The following is a 17160-nucleotide window of genomic DNA, read 5'->3' as shown; positions in this document are numbered from 1 at the left end:
GCACCATGGGTTCGACCATGATGGGGAAGTGACTAGGGTGTCAGATGTACGCGGGGTGGTCGACCTGGCTGAAAGTGAGCAGGAGCTCTGGCAACTTCAGGCATGGGCTTGGGTCTGATGTGGTCGCCTACACCTCTCAGACCATCGACTTGTATTCCCTATTAGATGAATACATCGTGGTGCCTCCAAAGATGTGATGGACCGTATGATCAACCAGTTGGTACCCCAATGCCGATTGGTCAGGGGTGGCCCTATCCTTATCATCATCATCGTGTTTGTATTTGTGCTCTTCGAGCTCCTGGTAGATGATGCCTCGCATGACCTTGCATTCGGTCAGGTCATGGGCATCCATACGGTGGATCGGGCAGTAGCCTCAACCCTTTTTCCTGTCTTTCTTTTCAAAGCACTGGCGTGTTAGGCCGGTTTGCTCGACTACCAAGACTTCGGGAGGTCCAGCCATAAGCTTGCTCTTCTTGTCCTTCCGGTTGACCCATTTGGCAGGGGCAGGACGTTCGGATGTAGGTCGCAACCTGGTATCGATCTGTCGCTCCTAATCCTTGGTGGCCTATGCGCACTTATCCGCGAGTTCGAAGAGCTCGGTTGTGCTTCGGATTACCTAGGTGGCCACCTTCTCGACCATTTTCTGGTCTTTAACCCCCGTTTAAATGCTATGATCACGGATTCTGGCATGATTCTTGGAATGGTATTCTGGCATTCAATGAAACACTGAATGAAGTCTCACAACGACTCTCCTTGTCGCTGCCGGATCTGATATAGGTTGTCCTTGACCCCTGGTCGGGCGTAGGTCACTTGGAAGTTAACGACGAACTGGTCGCATAGATCCTCCCAAGACTGAACCGAACCATGAGGGTGGTTCGTCAGCCAAGACCGGGTGGAACCAGTTAGGGAAGTAGGGAAAATAGTTGGCCATGACCTTCCAATGGCCTCCCGCAGCTTGCACCATGTTTGTGTAGATCTGCAAGATTTCTTCCGGGTTGGTCAAGGCGTCATACTTCTCAGCTAGGACCAGCAGGAACTTGTCCGGCCAACGCACTTCACATAACCTGACGGACAGGGCATTACACCCTGTTCCATAATGCTAAGCCACTCATTTTTGGGCGGTGGTGCACGCCTAGGGAGAGAGACGGCGGTCTCAGGGTGCCAAAAAAGGGGTGGAGCCATCCGATGCCTACCTGCAAGGGAAGACATGCGGCAAGGCTGCTTGCCCTTTTCCTGCTCGTACCGAGCCCTGTCCTCTTGCTCTCTAGTGGCCACCTGGCCCTAGATCACACCCCGGAGGTCACATTAGCATAGAGAGTGACATAGGTCAGAGGGTTGGCTATCCTGATGTGGAGGTGGTCCACGAGTACTTCCCGTGGTTGGGGGAGCACGTGATCTATTCTATTGTGGGCCCTGTTGTGATAGGCCCTTGTGATAGGCGCGGTGCATGTTGATGTGGTTTGGTGCTGGGCGGTCTCGACCAAGAGGGCAAGATCACGCAACCATGGTGTCACAAGTGAACCCTCCGGTACAAGTACCGGTGGGTGGCTTAGGAGGATATGCAGGGTCTGCAGGTTCTGCACTGGCGTCATGGTCTTGTAATCGAGACGCTGGGTGTGGAGCAGTGATAAATCGTGAGGTGGGAAGCCCCCGGTGTTTAGGCGGTATGATGGCCTAGGCAACGACGCCATCATGGACTGTGCTCTATGTAGGGGCTCCTTAGGACGATTGTGAGGATGTGGGGGTTATCTTGAAGCACGCGCCTGACTAGTGCCAGCTGGTTCCCCTTTGGGTGTAATGCTGGGGGTTCGCCACTTGCGTTTAAGGCGTTTGGGCCTTCAGTGCCTCCCACTGTATGGTCTACCCATGTAGATCTTATGTCGGTTCTCAGAGCTCTTGCACTCCGGCTCCATGTCCCATGCCTAGATCACTCTGGGTTCATTCGGGTCATACCCTATGATGAACACCTTGCGGCGACCGGGGTCCTAGGAACAGGACTCAACAGTTTCCGTGGATTCGACCATGGGTTGCCCGATCAAGTTTTTTTTCAAACTTGCTGAAACAACAAAACATGCCCCCCTACCTGGCGCACCAAATGTCGAGGGTAAATCCCTGACAGTGATTCCGGGGTATGCTGGACAGTGGGCACGTGGACGGTGTTTCAACAAACGGGTGTGTGTGAGTGTGTACTGAGGGACACAAGGAGTTATACAGGTTCAGACCTCCTGGAGGATAATAGCCCTACGTCCTACGTGTGTTATGAAGGATCTCAGTGGATTACAGATGATGTTTTTTCCTAGTTTCCTGCCTCTCTTTGGAACGAGGCCCTCGTCCTTTTATATAGTAGGGAGGAGGTGTATTTACATGTGGGTCCGAACAGAAAAGCCTCTACTCATCCTAATATCTAATCGAGAGCATCATTATGGAGGACCAGGCGTGCCCACTTGCTCTGAGAGCACCATGCATCTAGTTGCCATGCGTCTAGTTGCCATGCTGTGGTCATACAATCAAGTAGATTTTGGGGAGTACGCCGCTCTAGTTGTTAGGTCCCCTATGGAGCCCGTTTAGTCAGGGTACCCCTTTACTTAATACACCGATACTATGTAATAGGTGAGAGTTTTGAGAGGTAAATCTTTATAATATGCCTAAAATAGGGATGACCTCTTTCAGTAATGAAGTTTAAATTTTTGTATATGCTTGAATTCCCCTACTTCTAGTTTCCTTCTATTGGTTCCCTTGCAAGTTTGCATGTTCTTGGTGTTTTGTTGTTGATTTTCGTTTTTCTTTTTTAAGCCAAAATTTCAACATCTTGGGAGGTTGTTTTTTCTTGATGCTAGAGGTATAAAATTCACATACACATGCATATGTGATGGAGTATTGAATTCCCTTGCCTCTAGACCATCATTTTGGGGAGTTTACTTGCTCCGTAATCTTATCTCTGTTTCGTCCATCTTTAAAGTTGTGAGCTTTTGGGCACAAAGACACATGGAACGGTTTTGAATGAAACCTATGGTTCATATTCTATCTGTAAAGTTATATTGTCTTGAAACTATCCACCTTGCATTGTCTCTCTGAGTATTTTTCTTCCGTTCAAGGTTTGAGGTGCGTTGGGTGATTAAAAATAGGAGAAGACCATTTATTTCACAATAAATTGTTAAGGCACCTATTCACCGCCCTCTAGCCACCACTCTCAATCCTACACATGAGCATCAGTAGGTTGTACCCGTCCACGAGGCTCATGTCGTAGAAGTCCATGCTGCCGCTCCCGTCAAGTTTGAACTCCACAAGCGTCGCTGGAGACGCGGCCCTGCCAGCGCACTGCTATTGGCCGGAACCACAGTCGCCAGTGACGCAACTAAATTTGCCGGTGTTGTTGGTAGAGAAAAGGGTTTATCCCCAGAGATGACCTGACCACCTTGCCAGCGCAGACATGGTCCGCGATTGCCCTGGTACGAGCTCAAAGCCCATGCTGTCCAAACCCACCGAACCGGCGCCAGAAAGGATCCCCAGCCACACTGTGTACCCCTAGTTGTTGGTGATGGTGAAGGACTTGTACCAAGCACCTGATCGGATTAGATAATCCAAAGACAAACAAAATGGCACAACATTGTCACCACGCAGCAACGAAACAGAGGAATTCCAGTCAGGATTTGGATACGATCAGCTGCTTACCACTAATGGAGATGGCGAGGATGACCGAGAACATGGCAAGGGCTCTGCTTGCCGCCGCCGGCACCATTGCCTTGAGATGAGAGAGCCCTTTTATCGACGGCTACAGAGGCGGCGTGGCCGATCGTTGTGGTGAGGAGAGAAATGTGAGCTTTGGTAATGAGATACGAGGGCTGCGCCACAAGAGGTATTTATAAGCGCACGCTAAATCTGACATGGCAACAACTGGTCAAGGTATTGTTGTTTATTTCCTTCTGTTTGACTGGTGTTCTCAAATACCGGAGGAAATTTCCTACTTGCGTTGTCGGTCGTCGACTGATCTCTACTCATTCGTGTTATACCATTGCCATCATGGGCATGTTTAAACTTGCGCTACAATATGAAACAGAACATACAGACGAAAAAAGATAAGTAGCACATGAAGCTATTAGACTTGAACAGGACGCCATTGGGAGCAAACAAGAACATCCGACAATGTCTCCTAATGTTGTGCGCTCCAACCCTGATGGTCGTTAGAGTATAGTTGTGCATCCATAAGAGTTTCGGGAGCCAACTCCATCACTTATCCTCTGGACCACATCACAATACGGAAACTGTGTGGACTACACATTGGTGCTAAGAACATTACCATCAGGGTGGCTTCTGGCATGGCTTATCCCTACGACGCTTATGAACTTTATCACGGACGCCCAATACCGAAGGGCTACGTCGTGGTCAAAATAGACGAGGCAGTTAACCATTACCGTCATATTGAGGTGGACTACCCCGCAAAGGAGGGGATGAATACTATAGTAAAGAACGAGCACACTTTCATCGCGTGGAAGAAGGTCTACATAGTGTTTCCACCAAGGACAGCTCCCGAGAACCTCTACTCTTCACAACACTATGGGCCATTGTCGCCTCATAGATCTCCATCTCCTCAACCATCTCCTAGAAGAAGTCTACCTTCTTAGCCATCGTCTCAAAGAAGTCCACCACTCAAGAAGCCAACCATCATCTTACAAAACATGATCAAGTTCCACAGCATCCAAGAAGATGACATCATATACAAATTCAGTGCCATCTAAGTAGTTGGTGGAACCCAATGATGTCGATTTACTTAATATTGAGCAAACCAAAAAGATTGTGGATGCTAGTGTAATAGCTCATTTCCATCCTCCAGCACCTCCACCAAAGCCTGTTGTGCCTAAAGATAGCATGAAATTTTTTATGAATATAGCCAAAGTTAAACAGACGGGGGTGACTTCAAGTAAACCATTGACTGACTATGAATGCATTAGCAAGAAGCAGGCCAAGAGCAAATCAGGTCCAATCGTTAAGGATATTCCAAGCATTAGGGGCTTCCTTACTACTTCTAAATTATCAACAGAGCAACTAGCATGGCTTGTTGCGGTAGAGGAAATCCCAAAGTTAGAATACATCTCTGGTCAAACCATATATAGAAAATAACTTTACAACTCAAATGCGCCGATTACATCTATGGTACATGGAGCAGTCCAGGAAGGGTATAGAGACGTTCCCCGTAAGATACATAGAAGAATATTTCCTCAACGGGGACAGCTTATTCTAGGTAAAATTCAAGTGCTTGTATGAATTGTAACAGGAAAATGACCTCGATGTGTCCATAATTAGAGCGTAGACTCTGTAAGTGGCTTACGTATATAATTCACGCTATATTAACTTGTACCTTGAAATTGCATGACTAACTTCTTTGTTTCATAGAATAGAGATCCATACATCCAGACAAGAATTAGATAATAAAGTAGGATTCATCGATCCTGGGCTTGTCAACGAGAAACTTATATAGATGAATCCAAACTTCAATGAGGTCTACATATTGAAGTGTCTGCTTCACCATCAACACAAGACCTTTGTACTCTTACACTACAGCTTTGAATATGTGTTTGTGCGCTAGGGCGTCCTGCTTTTATGGGCAACTCGATTCTAGTACTAATTTGCTATGGTGACATATTTCTGCAATTTTCATTGGATCCTTCATGTCATCTACCTAGTCTTGAGCAAGATTATTATCTTTGACTCACAAAAGAGAGATAAGTCAACTTAGCAAGTTCTCATTGACATACTAAATAGGTAAACTCGATCATTTAATATTCACATCGATTACATCTAAGTTTGGTATTGATATTCACGAACAGGGTGTACATAAGATACTGCAAAAAGAGTGCTGTCTACTTTTCATACAGGAAGGAGTATGATGTAAAAACCGACTTCTCGGTACACATGGAATATTCATGTCTTGCATTTCCTACCAAATAAAAAGGTTCAATTCATTCTACTAATGAATCCTTTCCTCTTGAAGTGTATGAGGCAGCCACCTGGCAATAATCTTTGGTGGTTCTATGTTCTTACTTTCATGGATGTATTCAGCGGAGACGGAGACGCTGTTAGGTTTAATGATGTTGAGGTATGAAATTACATATTGATGTATTCTTTTCATTTTCTATACATATTTAACGACTAATTCTTTTGATTCTTCAAATGCAGCACTTCAATAACGTATAAGTGCGATACTCCCTTCAGAAATACATCCCATTCAAGAATAGATCACCAGTTTCTTTATCAGACATGTTATCAATCCAAATGTCGAGTTTCATGAACTGATTGTGTTGTCAATGTGTGAGTGACATTCAATTGATACCATACCTTCTAATACAGAGTATGCGATAAGGAAGAAGTCTACCATGGGGTTTGACATCGTATATATGTTCAAATGACACTATATTAAGTATGCCAAATTAAGTAGCTTTATTTGCATATTAATGAAGAACATGAATTATTATGTATTAATAAATGTGTCTTTATTATTAATCTACATTAAATATTTTTCTCATTGGATGCATGTATTGAGAGGGAGAGAGAAAGGGAGGATATATTGAGAGGGAGAGAGAGACAGAGAGAGGGGAGAAAGAGGGAGGAGAGAGCGGGGGGAGGAGATAAAGAGGAGAGGAAAAACATTACCGGCTGAAGGCTTCACTCGACAGTGATTCCACGGGCATCACTATAGGTCGAAACCACCAGTAGGTAGTGATTCATGGGCATCACTGCCGGTTGAAGCCTTCAACCGGCAGTGATAACCCCCTTCACTGCCAATCCCTGGACCGGCAGTGATAGTCAGGAACTATCACTATCTATTGCCCACTGTCGGCTCTAAAACCGATAGTGAAGGTGGTTTTCGAACGAGACAATGAAGTCCATTTTTGTACTAGTGCAATGTGGAGTTCATGTCATCAACGGTGACTGCATTTGCTTCCTTTATCGATGAAGATGGCCCTCAGCAGTACATGACTATGGATAACATCTGTCGATGAAGATGGCCCATACCGGTACAGGAGCATCGATAACATCTGCAACCAGTTGGAGAACTGCAAACTTCATCTTGCCGCAGGTGAAGAACCAATGTTGTACACTAAAGCCGAGCCCCATGAAAGCTGGCGTGCAACCATGGAAGATGAGATGAAGTCGATAGAGGAGAATGAAACCTAGTCACTCACCGAGCTCCCAGCAGAATAGCGAGCGATCGGACTCAAATGGGTATTCAAGCTGAAGAAAGACACATGTAACAGTGTTGTTAGGCACAAAGCATGGCTCGTGCCACAAGGATATGCACATCGCGCCTGTGTCGACTGCGATGAGATCTTCGCTCCCATGGCTCATCTAGATTCTGTGCATGTGCTCAGCACCATAGTTGCGCAACAGAGTTGGGAAGTTCATCACCTCGATGTCAAGTTGGCCTTCCTCAACGACGAGCTTCAAGAAGAGGTATATGTTATACAACCTCCTAGTTTTGTGCGCGCTGGTGAAGAGCACAAGGTTTATCATTTGCATAAAGCATTGTATGGCCTCTAGCAAGCTCCAAGGGCCTGGAATGCCAAGCTCGACAGCACATTGGTGTTGCTTGGTTTCCAAAAGAACTCATCTGAACATGCTGTGTACACTCAGGGTGAAGGGAAAGGAAGCCTACTGCTAGGTGTTTATGTTAATGATCTTATTATCACTGGTGCAGATCTGAGTGAGATCAGCAGGTTTAAGCAGCAGATGCAAGAGACCTTCAGGATGAGTGATTTGGGGATGCTCAACTACTATCTCGGTATTGAGGTCAAGCAAGAAGCTGGGAGGATAACACTCTGTCACTCAGCTTATGCTAAGAAGTTGCTTGAGAAGGCTGGAATGCAGGATTGCAAATCTGTGAATGTGCCAATGGAGTCCCGATTGAAATTGAGCAAGGTCAGTCTGAACCCTCCTGTTGATGCCACATTTTATCAAAGTGTTGTTGGGGGTCTTTGATATTTGGTACATACTCGTTCGGATATAGCTTTTGCAGTGGAGTATATAAGTCGCTTCATGGAAGCTCCAATAACTGATCATTTGAGCACTGTGAAACATCTCCTGTGTTATGTTGCCAGCACAAGCTCCTGTCTACACCAGTCACAATGTCGACAACAAGTTGATTGGTTACAGTGATTCAGACTATGCATGTGATGTAGATGACAGGAAAAGTACTACTTCTCGGGTGCTATTCTTCCTTGACCGAAGTCCTGTCACATGGAAATCTCAGAAGCAAGGAGTAGTTGCATTATCATGTTTTGAGGCGGAGTATGTTGCATCTACCACAACAGCATGTCAATGTGTTTGTCTTAGGTGACTGATCGCTGGATTGCTTGGAATTGCTCTTGAAAGTGGCACCGTGCATGTGGATAACAGGTCAGCAGTTCAATTGTGCAAAAATCTGGTGTTTCACGATTATAGTAAGCACATTAGGACACGTTTTCACTTTATTCAAGAATGTATTGGGACAAGGAAGATTAGTGTTGAAGACATTGGAACTGAAGATCAGCTTGTAGATATCCTGATGGAGCCCCTTGGGAGAGTCAAGTTTCAGAACCTACGTGCTCTTATTGGAGTTGCAAATGTTCACAACAATTGAACTTAGGAGGAGTATGTTGAATAAATTCAGTTGTTCAGTCTTTGTGTCAGGCAGTTCAGCTAGTCTGTTAGGCAGTCATTCAGAGTTTATTTTGAGTCGCTGCATGTGTGCGAGTTGGGCGCTCGTGCAGCATTGTAATTGGCATTATTTGAGTCCGTGGGATGGCACGGTAGAATCGGATTGTGGCTCTCTAGTTTGTTAGTCGATCGAGTATAAATAAGAAGATAAACCAAGAAAACGCTGCAAGTTTTCAGGCAGCACAAAGTTCAGTTTCGTCAGACTTTAGCTGATTCTTCAGTTGACTAGTCATCGTCTTGTTGTTGCCTGATTTCTGTCAGCCAAAACCAGCAGAGTTCCTGAGTGGGTAAGAGTGAGATCGAGAGCCTGGTTTGCAATATAGGGAAGATCTTTATGGAGATGATTGGATATCCTGATGCGAATGGGTGTTTGTTTTGCTTTGTTCCTGGACGGCAATGGAGATTCGTGATGGCATGGCGGCACGTGCGTGAGAGCGTGCGTAGGGAATAGATGAGCCTGGCACTTTGCACGCGTCCGCTGCGGCGCGCTTACACGCAGAGAAGCAGATAGGTTAGCCAAAAGGTGAAATCCTTTCTTCGGTGCTTTCCTAATCAAGGTTTGCAGGCAGAATGACCACGGCATTCTCGGCCGGACCGTAGTCGCGTTCTATTTTTTTTTTTTGGCAAAACTACATATTTAGTTACTATAATTTTGTGAAAATAAACATTTAACAAATTATTTTTACAGACATATAGATTAGCGAACAAACTTTCATGACCCTCACCTCATCAATTGAGTATTCCAACGTCAAAGTGTAGTTTCTAGCAATATAAGAGATAACGGGCCTATATTTTCCACCTTACCATGTATCTCATCCAATGTAACGATGCGGGGTTACACAATAATTTTTTACTCTGAATTTGTACCAATGTAGAATGAGATCATTAAATCTCAAATTCTGATATTTTTACCATAACAAGTATGGTTTTGCAAAAATAACCATAAATCAAGCATATACTTAATATAATGTTGTTGCGGCACAAAAGAGGTGTATTATGCAACGGCGACACAAGCGAGGCGGAGCTCCGGTAACCTTGAGGAATCGCAAGATGGTGTGTCGCATCAGCTATCCTTGGCCCGTGTGATTTTGGGTTATCGGAAAGGAGTAAAGTGAGGAAGAGATGTAGGCCATCCAATCCACATCCCACGACCACGAAAATCTGATTGAAAACCATCGAATTGTTGTTGAGTCTTTTATAGACAACACAAAATCATCGAAAAAGTCCTTCTAAATACATATCCTAGTTCTTAGAGCCCCCGCCGTTGGATTTTGATAATCTATGTTGGCATATTTGATATAGTCACTGTGACGAACTTCAATTCCTTGCACGCACAAAATCTGTCGTTTCGATTAATTAGGACGTGGTTTTTGAGCTCTGTTTCCTCAGCTGGCAAAGTGACATGCTGCTGACGCGCAGTCATCTAGAAAGCGGAGATCGCAGATCAAGACCAAAATGTAGGGTAGTTCAGTAGGCGCCTTTGATCTCATTTAATAAGCAGCTGTCGATGAGTGGAAAATAAAGAAAGAAAAAACAGCAAGGACCATGGAAACTCGATCGCATTTACATGACAATACCTATAGTGCATACTTGGAATAAAGTAGTGCAATATTTGAGCACCGATGACAGGTTTAATAAGCAGCTGTCGATGAGTGGAAATAAGAGCTGTCCAAAACCAGCCATTCGCTGGTGATGCTAAATTAGTCCATGCATCCTACGTGGTGCCATGTCATGACGTGGGCCCACTTTGTCGAGATGCTGATGCTTTGTCCGACAAGGTCAGTGTTCCTTCTCAACGAAAGCTACGGCCGGATGTGAAAACTTTGAAGCGATCGGTCGATGGCAAATCCAATTCTATTTGCTTGACTTTGCACCTTCCGCTGATCAGAACATCGATTCGACCACGCAACAGAAACCGTTTAGTCCTTTTTTCCTTGTCCAAAAATGAAACGTGTTTACTTTTCACTTTCCCCTGTTGAATCGTAAAATAATAACTTCCTACAGTTCCAAGTCGATCCTTCATCCTACTCTCTACGGCGTCCAAAGCCTGGATTAATGCAGAATCTTCTACAAATGACACGATTAGCCGACGCAATTAACACGCTCAGTTGGTGTATAAGGTCTGGGTCAAATGTTGATGTCCGTAAGATAGTAACATGTGCGAGCATGGGTTGCTGGATGACAAGAGAGGACATACCTACACACACGTAGGTATTTTCTTCCTTCCTGAGGTTCTTTAATGTTGGTTGACTCCCCCGTGGGGAAGCATGCATGTACACAGCACAACAGGAGGACCAAGTCTAGGTAGCAGATAGGTAAAACGTACATACCACAGTTGTAGCTTGCTTATATTTCCATCACGTGGCCCGTATGCAGCGTGTCGACCAAATATTAAACCCTAGTCACATTAGGAGAATACTGCTTAGCACCTTTTTGGATGGAGCCTATTGGGGGAAAATAAGTCAGTTTGAGGATAATGGTTGAAGAGTACAATCCAAGTCCTCAGGAGCCTTGATCTACGGATCCTTAGCTAAAGGCTCGACCTCTGAGGTTGTCAGGTCCTTTCACGGTATCTCTTCGTACCTACGAAGCATTCCCTTGGCTTAACTGGCTCAACCTTCTAAAGCCTCGATCTCACGAAGCCTCAGCCTTCCGAAGGCTGACCCTCCTGAAGGCTCAGCCTCCCGAAGGCTCGGTCTCCCCGAAGCCCCAATCTTCCAGAGCCCTGCTTCCCGAAGCATTCACCTCCCGGATCCCTGCTTCCCGAAGCATTCACCTCCCGAATCCATGCCTCCTGAGACTCCCCGCCTCAGGATGATCGGGACACCTTCTCGAAGACAGCAGGGTGATTCAGCGGTCCCTGAGAAGATCTACCGAAAGGGGAGCGCCGGTCGTGCTTTGCCTGTCAAGAAGTGACCGGTATTAAAGGCCTAGGTTGATGGGCGCCACTCTGACACCTCGCCGCACTGGAGGGGGCATGCACCACGATAGTTACCACGGTGGATATTTACGTCCCTAATAGGATAGAAAGTAGTTATCCGGGATGAGGCCCAGTAATTCAGTCAGGTCCCAGATATTCGTACATTATGATAACTTGTACGCCAAGCTACACATGGCCCTATAAATATGGGGCCATGGTCGTCTGGAAAGGGCACACGGAGAAAAGACGGACACAGAGCACGAATCACAGCAAACCTGTGATTCTCCCCCCAGATCGATCCATTTTCCTACCATTAATATACTCATAGTGTTCCTTCCTCTCAAACTTCATCTCCAAGCTTGAGTCTCCTCTTTAGAAGAAACTCTCACCGTATTTGCTAGAGCAAGATGAACTCTTGGTCCAACAGTGGTGCCGTCCGTGGGCACTTGAACATAGAAGTGCTAAGAGAGGTAGGAATCTATCAGGAAAACCACCAGAAAATCGGCTAAAGCCGTCGTACCCACCATTGCAAGCATGCAACCATATGCATGGCTGCCTCAGCCATACGCATCGTACACATGCTCCAGCCCCGCCGCTGTGTGGGACGGCATTCCTCCGACCTTGGCCAACCCAGAACCCTAGGTCGGTATAGGAACTCCAGATGGCGCAGAGGCCTTCCAGCCCCTGCTCAACAAAGACCTCACTACCTGAGGAGAGGACGTGACCGAAGCCACAGCCAAGCAAGTCGCCTTCTAATGGTTCTGGGCGGTCCAGCCCAGGAATGCTCCCAACTAAACTTGGTCCCTAGGTATCCCCTTCGACCACACCCGGAATACCTTGAGCGAGGCAACATCTTCGGAAAGTCTGTCCACCCAGTGCCCTCCTTGGGCCCCTTAGGCAAGAAAGGGTTCCAACGAGACGGAGGGCTCCGGGAGGCATGGATCCCACCAGCGCCTCCAATGCCGCCCTCGCAACGCCAACCGCGCGCAGGGAACCCCAAGCCCGCCTCTTCCGATGAGGCATAGTCAGAACCACTTTGGCTCCAAAAACCGGTTCACCGTGCGGCCTCGACGGTCTCCCAAGGGGGAAGGAAACCCTAGGAAAATCACCGACTGTGGGGCACACCGCCTTCGGCAGCAACCCCAACGACAACTCCAAGCTCCGGTGCCCCCGGAGGCATACAGGTGCGTCCTGCACGGACCCGGGCGCGGCCACAACACCAACGACTGTCGCACCCTCATTACCTTCTGGGAGGAATACCTCGGAAGGCAAGACGAAAACCTGGCCGCAGAAGGAGCCGGTGAAGGACGACATAGAGTTCGGAGGCCTGAGCAAACTCCCGCGCGAATCCCCAGCCCATCAACCTTGCACCATCGCCACCAACCCTACTATCAACGGTACCATACCTAGCAATGAGAACTGAGTCGGGGACACGCCGTCGCCAGGCTCCGGATAGGTTACCTCCGAAGTTGGGCAACAGCTAAAGATGGAGGAGGTCAAGCTCCGCCTCTCCCAACCAGCCTTCGACCACGCCTCCCGCGTGCCACTGCCAAGCTCTGAACGGGTTAGCTCTAGGGCCAAGAAATGGATAAAGGTGAAGGAGGTCAAGCTCCGCCTCTCCCATCCTAGCCACGGGCTTCGAGGTCACCAAGCCTCACAATAGAGGCCTCATTCATACAAAGGTACTCCCACTGTTAACTACCCAGTAGTCTACTTAGTGATTCGTCTTTCATGCAGCAAGGTCAGAGTCTGCTGGGGGCCTCCAACTATATTGTTAGAAGTCTTTTTGCAATAGATAGCTGCTAAGTAGATGCAGTAGAACTTAAGATACATTCTCATTTAGCATGAGCAGTTGTTTAACCTAGCTATGTTTCATGCTACAGATAGCTTCTTGTTGTCAACAGTAGACTACAAAACTTGGCTAGTATAACCATGCAAAATCCCTGCACTCCCACGGACGCATCATGCCTAGGTTGCTTGGGGGCGAGACTGCCCAGGTTTCCTGGAAGGCATTGTGTGGCATCATAAGTGTAGTTGCAACGTATAAGGGATTTCCTTGATAGACTGTGTTGCGGCACCCTTGGGGGATTTCTCCAGAGGCGTGAAAAGCCCACACACCAGTAAGCATCGCTTGCCCATAACTAAGGTCACCTAAAAAGGATTCCCAGAGGGTAGACTTTGCCCTAGTGGGAAGTGGAGCCTACACCCTGCGGGTATAGCATGCCTAGGTCACTTGGAAGACAAGACTGCCTAGGTTTTCTGGAAGGTATTATGTAGCCTCAATAGTGTGTAGATGCCGGTTATCAAGGGACTTCCTTGGTAATGAAGTTGCGGCGCCCTTGGGGGATTTCTCCGGAGGCGTGACAAGCCCACGTACCAGTAAGCATCGCTTTCCTAAACCTAAGGTCACCTGAAAAGGTTTCTCAGAGGGCAGGCTTTGCCCTGGTCGGAAGTGGAGCCCACACACCACGGGCGTAACATGGCTATGTCACCTGGGGGGCAAGACTACCCAGGTTTCTTGGAAGGTATTGTGTAGCCTCGATAGTGTGTGGACACCACATATCAGGGGACCTCCTTGATGTGAGGATGCGGTGCTCTAAGGAATGTTGTCACAAGGAATCCTCTTTACACGACATGCTTATATATCGCGGGTGCTGCTTATGCCTAGGTCACTTGCAAGGCAGATTATGCCGAGTGTATCCTGGAAGGCATTGCACAGCTTCGGTCATGTAAATGCCACGCGCTAGGGCACATCCTTGGTGGACAGTGTTGCGGTGCACCCCGGGATTTTCCTTGGGAGCACGCCAAGCCTACATACCGCGGGCGTAGCATGCCTAAGTCACCTGGAAGGCAAGACTGCCTAGGTTTCCTGGAAGATATTGCGTAGCTCTGATAGTGTGTAAGGCCTTCGGCATTAATACATGCCAAGGAACCTTACTAAAACCTCTGGTAAAAATGGAGAGCTTCGCCAAAAACCTCTGGTAAAAACAGAGAGCTTCACCAAAAAACCTCTCGTAAAAATGGAGAAGCTTTACAAAACCTCCAGTAAAAACTGAGAGCTTCACCAAAAAATCTCCCATAAAAACGGAGAAGCTTTACAAAACCTCCGGTAAAAACTGAGAGCTTCACCAAAAAACCTCCCATAAAAACGGAGAAGCTTTACAAAACATCCGATAAAAACAGAGAACCTTACCAAAACCTCCGATAAGAACGGAGAGCTTTACTAAACCACCGGTAAAAACGGAGAGCTGCACCAAAAAACCTCCCGCAAAAATGAAGAAGCTTTACAAAACCTTCGGTAAAAATGGAGAACCTTAGGAAAACTTCCGGTAAGAATGGAGAGCTTTACAAAACATTCGGTAGAAGCAGAAAACCCTACCAAAACCTCGGGTAAAAACGGAGAACTTACCAAAACCTCCGGTAAAAACGGAGACTTTCACAGAGAGCTTTACAAAACCTCTGGTAAGAACGGAGAACCTTTCACAGGCCTCCGGCAAAAACGGAGGGCCTTTTCCAAGCCTCTGCAAAATGGAGATCCTTCACAAAAACCTCCGCACCACGGAGAGACTTCCGAAAAACCCCCACGATGGAGATGTTTCTTTGAAAACTCCACCGGGCCAAAAGATTTGCAAAAGACCTAGCGGGAAAGGTACCCCGGAATATTAAAGGCTAATGCCTCCGTGCCGAAAGGAGTACACAACCCACTAGCCTCTTAAGAGGCACAGCAAGCCAATCAAAGGGGTATAAAAATCCCCCTCCCTACAGGGAAGGGTATGACCCGCGTGACTCTGAAGCACGCATGGTAAAAGATAAAATCATTACCCTACCATCTCCTTTAAAGGCACATTTCATACGTCATTTTTGTTATACTAAAATTCAATAAAAGCCCATGTGTGGCATGGGAAACATAGTGGAACCCCCGACTATCCATTACAGGGACAGCAAGGCCGTGCAGCGGCTAAGGGATCGGGAGTCGCGGACCCTCTCTTCTGCCCGACCTTCAGCCTCGCCTCTAACGCGCCATCACCAGGCTTCGGACAGAATACCTTTGGAGCCGGGCAGCGGCTAAGGGCCGAGGGGGTCGCAAACCCTCTCTTCCGCCTGGCCTTTGGCCTCGCCCCTGATGCGGCGTCGCCATGCTCCAGACATAATACCTCCGGAGCCGGGCAGTGGCTAAGGGCCGAGGGGGTCGCGGACCCTCTCTTTCTCCTGGCCTTTGGTCTCGCCTCCGACGTGCTGTTGCTAGGCTCCGGACAAAATGCCTCCGGAGCCGGGCAGCGGCTAAGGGCCGAGGAGGTCGCAGACCCTCTCTTCCTCCTAGCCTTTGGCCTCGCCCCCGACGTGCCATCGCCACGCTCCAGACATAATACCTCCAGAGCCAGACAGTGGCTAAGAGCCGAGCGGGTCGCGGACCCTCTCTTCCTCCCAGCCTTCGGTCTCGCCTCCGACGTGCTATCGCTAGGCTCTGGATAAAATGCCTCTGGAGCCAGGCAGTGACTAAGGGCCGAGGGGGTCGCAGACCCTCTCTTCCGCCCGGCCCTCGAATTCGCCTCCGACGCACCATTGCCAAGCTCTGGACAGAATACCTCCAGAGCCGGGCAGTGGCTAAGGGCCGAGGGGGTCATGGACCCTCTCTGCCGCCCGGCCTTTGGCTTCACCTCCGACGCACCATCGCCAGGCTCTGGACAGAATTCCTCCAAGGCCGAACATCGGCTAAGGGCCGAGGGGGTCGCGGACCCTCTCTTCCGCCCAGCCTTCGGCTTCACCTCCGACGTGCCGTCACCACACTCCGGACAGAATACCTCGAGAGCTGGGCAATGGCTAAGGGCCGAGGGGGTCACGGACCCTCTCTTCCGCCCAGCCTTTGGCTTCGCCTCCGACACGCCGTCACCAAGCTCCGGACAGAATACCTCCGGAGCCGAGCAGCGGCTAAGGGCCGAGGGGGTCGCGGACCCTCTCTTCCGCTCGGCCTTCGGCTTCACCTCTGACGCGCCATCGCCAGGCTCTGTACAGAATACCTCCGGAGCCGTGCAGCGGCTAATGGCCGAGAGGGTTGCGGACCACCTCTCTTGCCTAAGCCTTCGGCTACACCTTTGACACATTGTTGCCTTCTACCCGGGCAGTTGCTAAGGAATCCGAAGGGTCAAGGACCGCCTCCGGAGCTCATCTCCAGTGGTTCCAGAGGGACTTCACTGAGTCGGAAATCTGGAACAAATTAGGAAGGAGTACGCAGTAACCAGAGATGAAGAGATCGCCACTACTCCATCTGGTTCTCCTCAGTTAGCCTAAGTATCCACTGGTCGTCAGAAAAACTAGCCATCAGCTTTGAACGGGATGAAGAAGTATGGTTGGGAGCCATGAAAGCACGCACGCATGCGGCTACCCCTTCGAAAGGTCCTCTCACATTGCGATACGGAGGAAGAAACGACCATTCCCGAAGACCGACGTTATATTATTACCCAACTAGTAGATCCACGAGATACAAACTAAAACAACCGTACAGAAACTGCGACAAAGAAGATAGATCCCTGCGGAGCAAAACAAGGGAG

General features: G+C 48.2%; 1 pseudogene; it reads right to left on the bottom strand.

Annotated features, from left to right (window-relative positions):
- LOC133923098 (pathogenesis-related thaumatin-like protein 3.5) overlaps positions 1-3739 on the bottom strand; it is a 61469-nt pseudogene extending 57730 nt beyond the window's left edge.
- Positions 3740-17160: the final 13421 nt, after the last annotated feature.

This window comes from Phragmites australis, chromosome 6 (assembly GCF_958298935.1).
Source record: "Phragmites australis chromosome 6, lpPhrAust1.1, whole genome shotgun sequence".
Taxonomy (NCBI): Eukaryota; Viridiplantae; Streptophyta; class Magnoliopsida; order Poales; family Poaceae; genus Phragmites; species Phragmites australis.
Note: the sequence above shows the minus strand (reverse complement) of the source record. Positions and strands in the feature narration are given on the sequence as shown.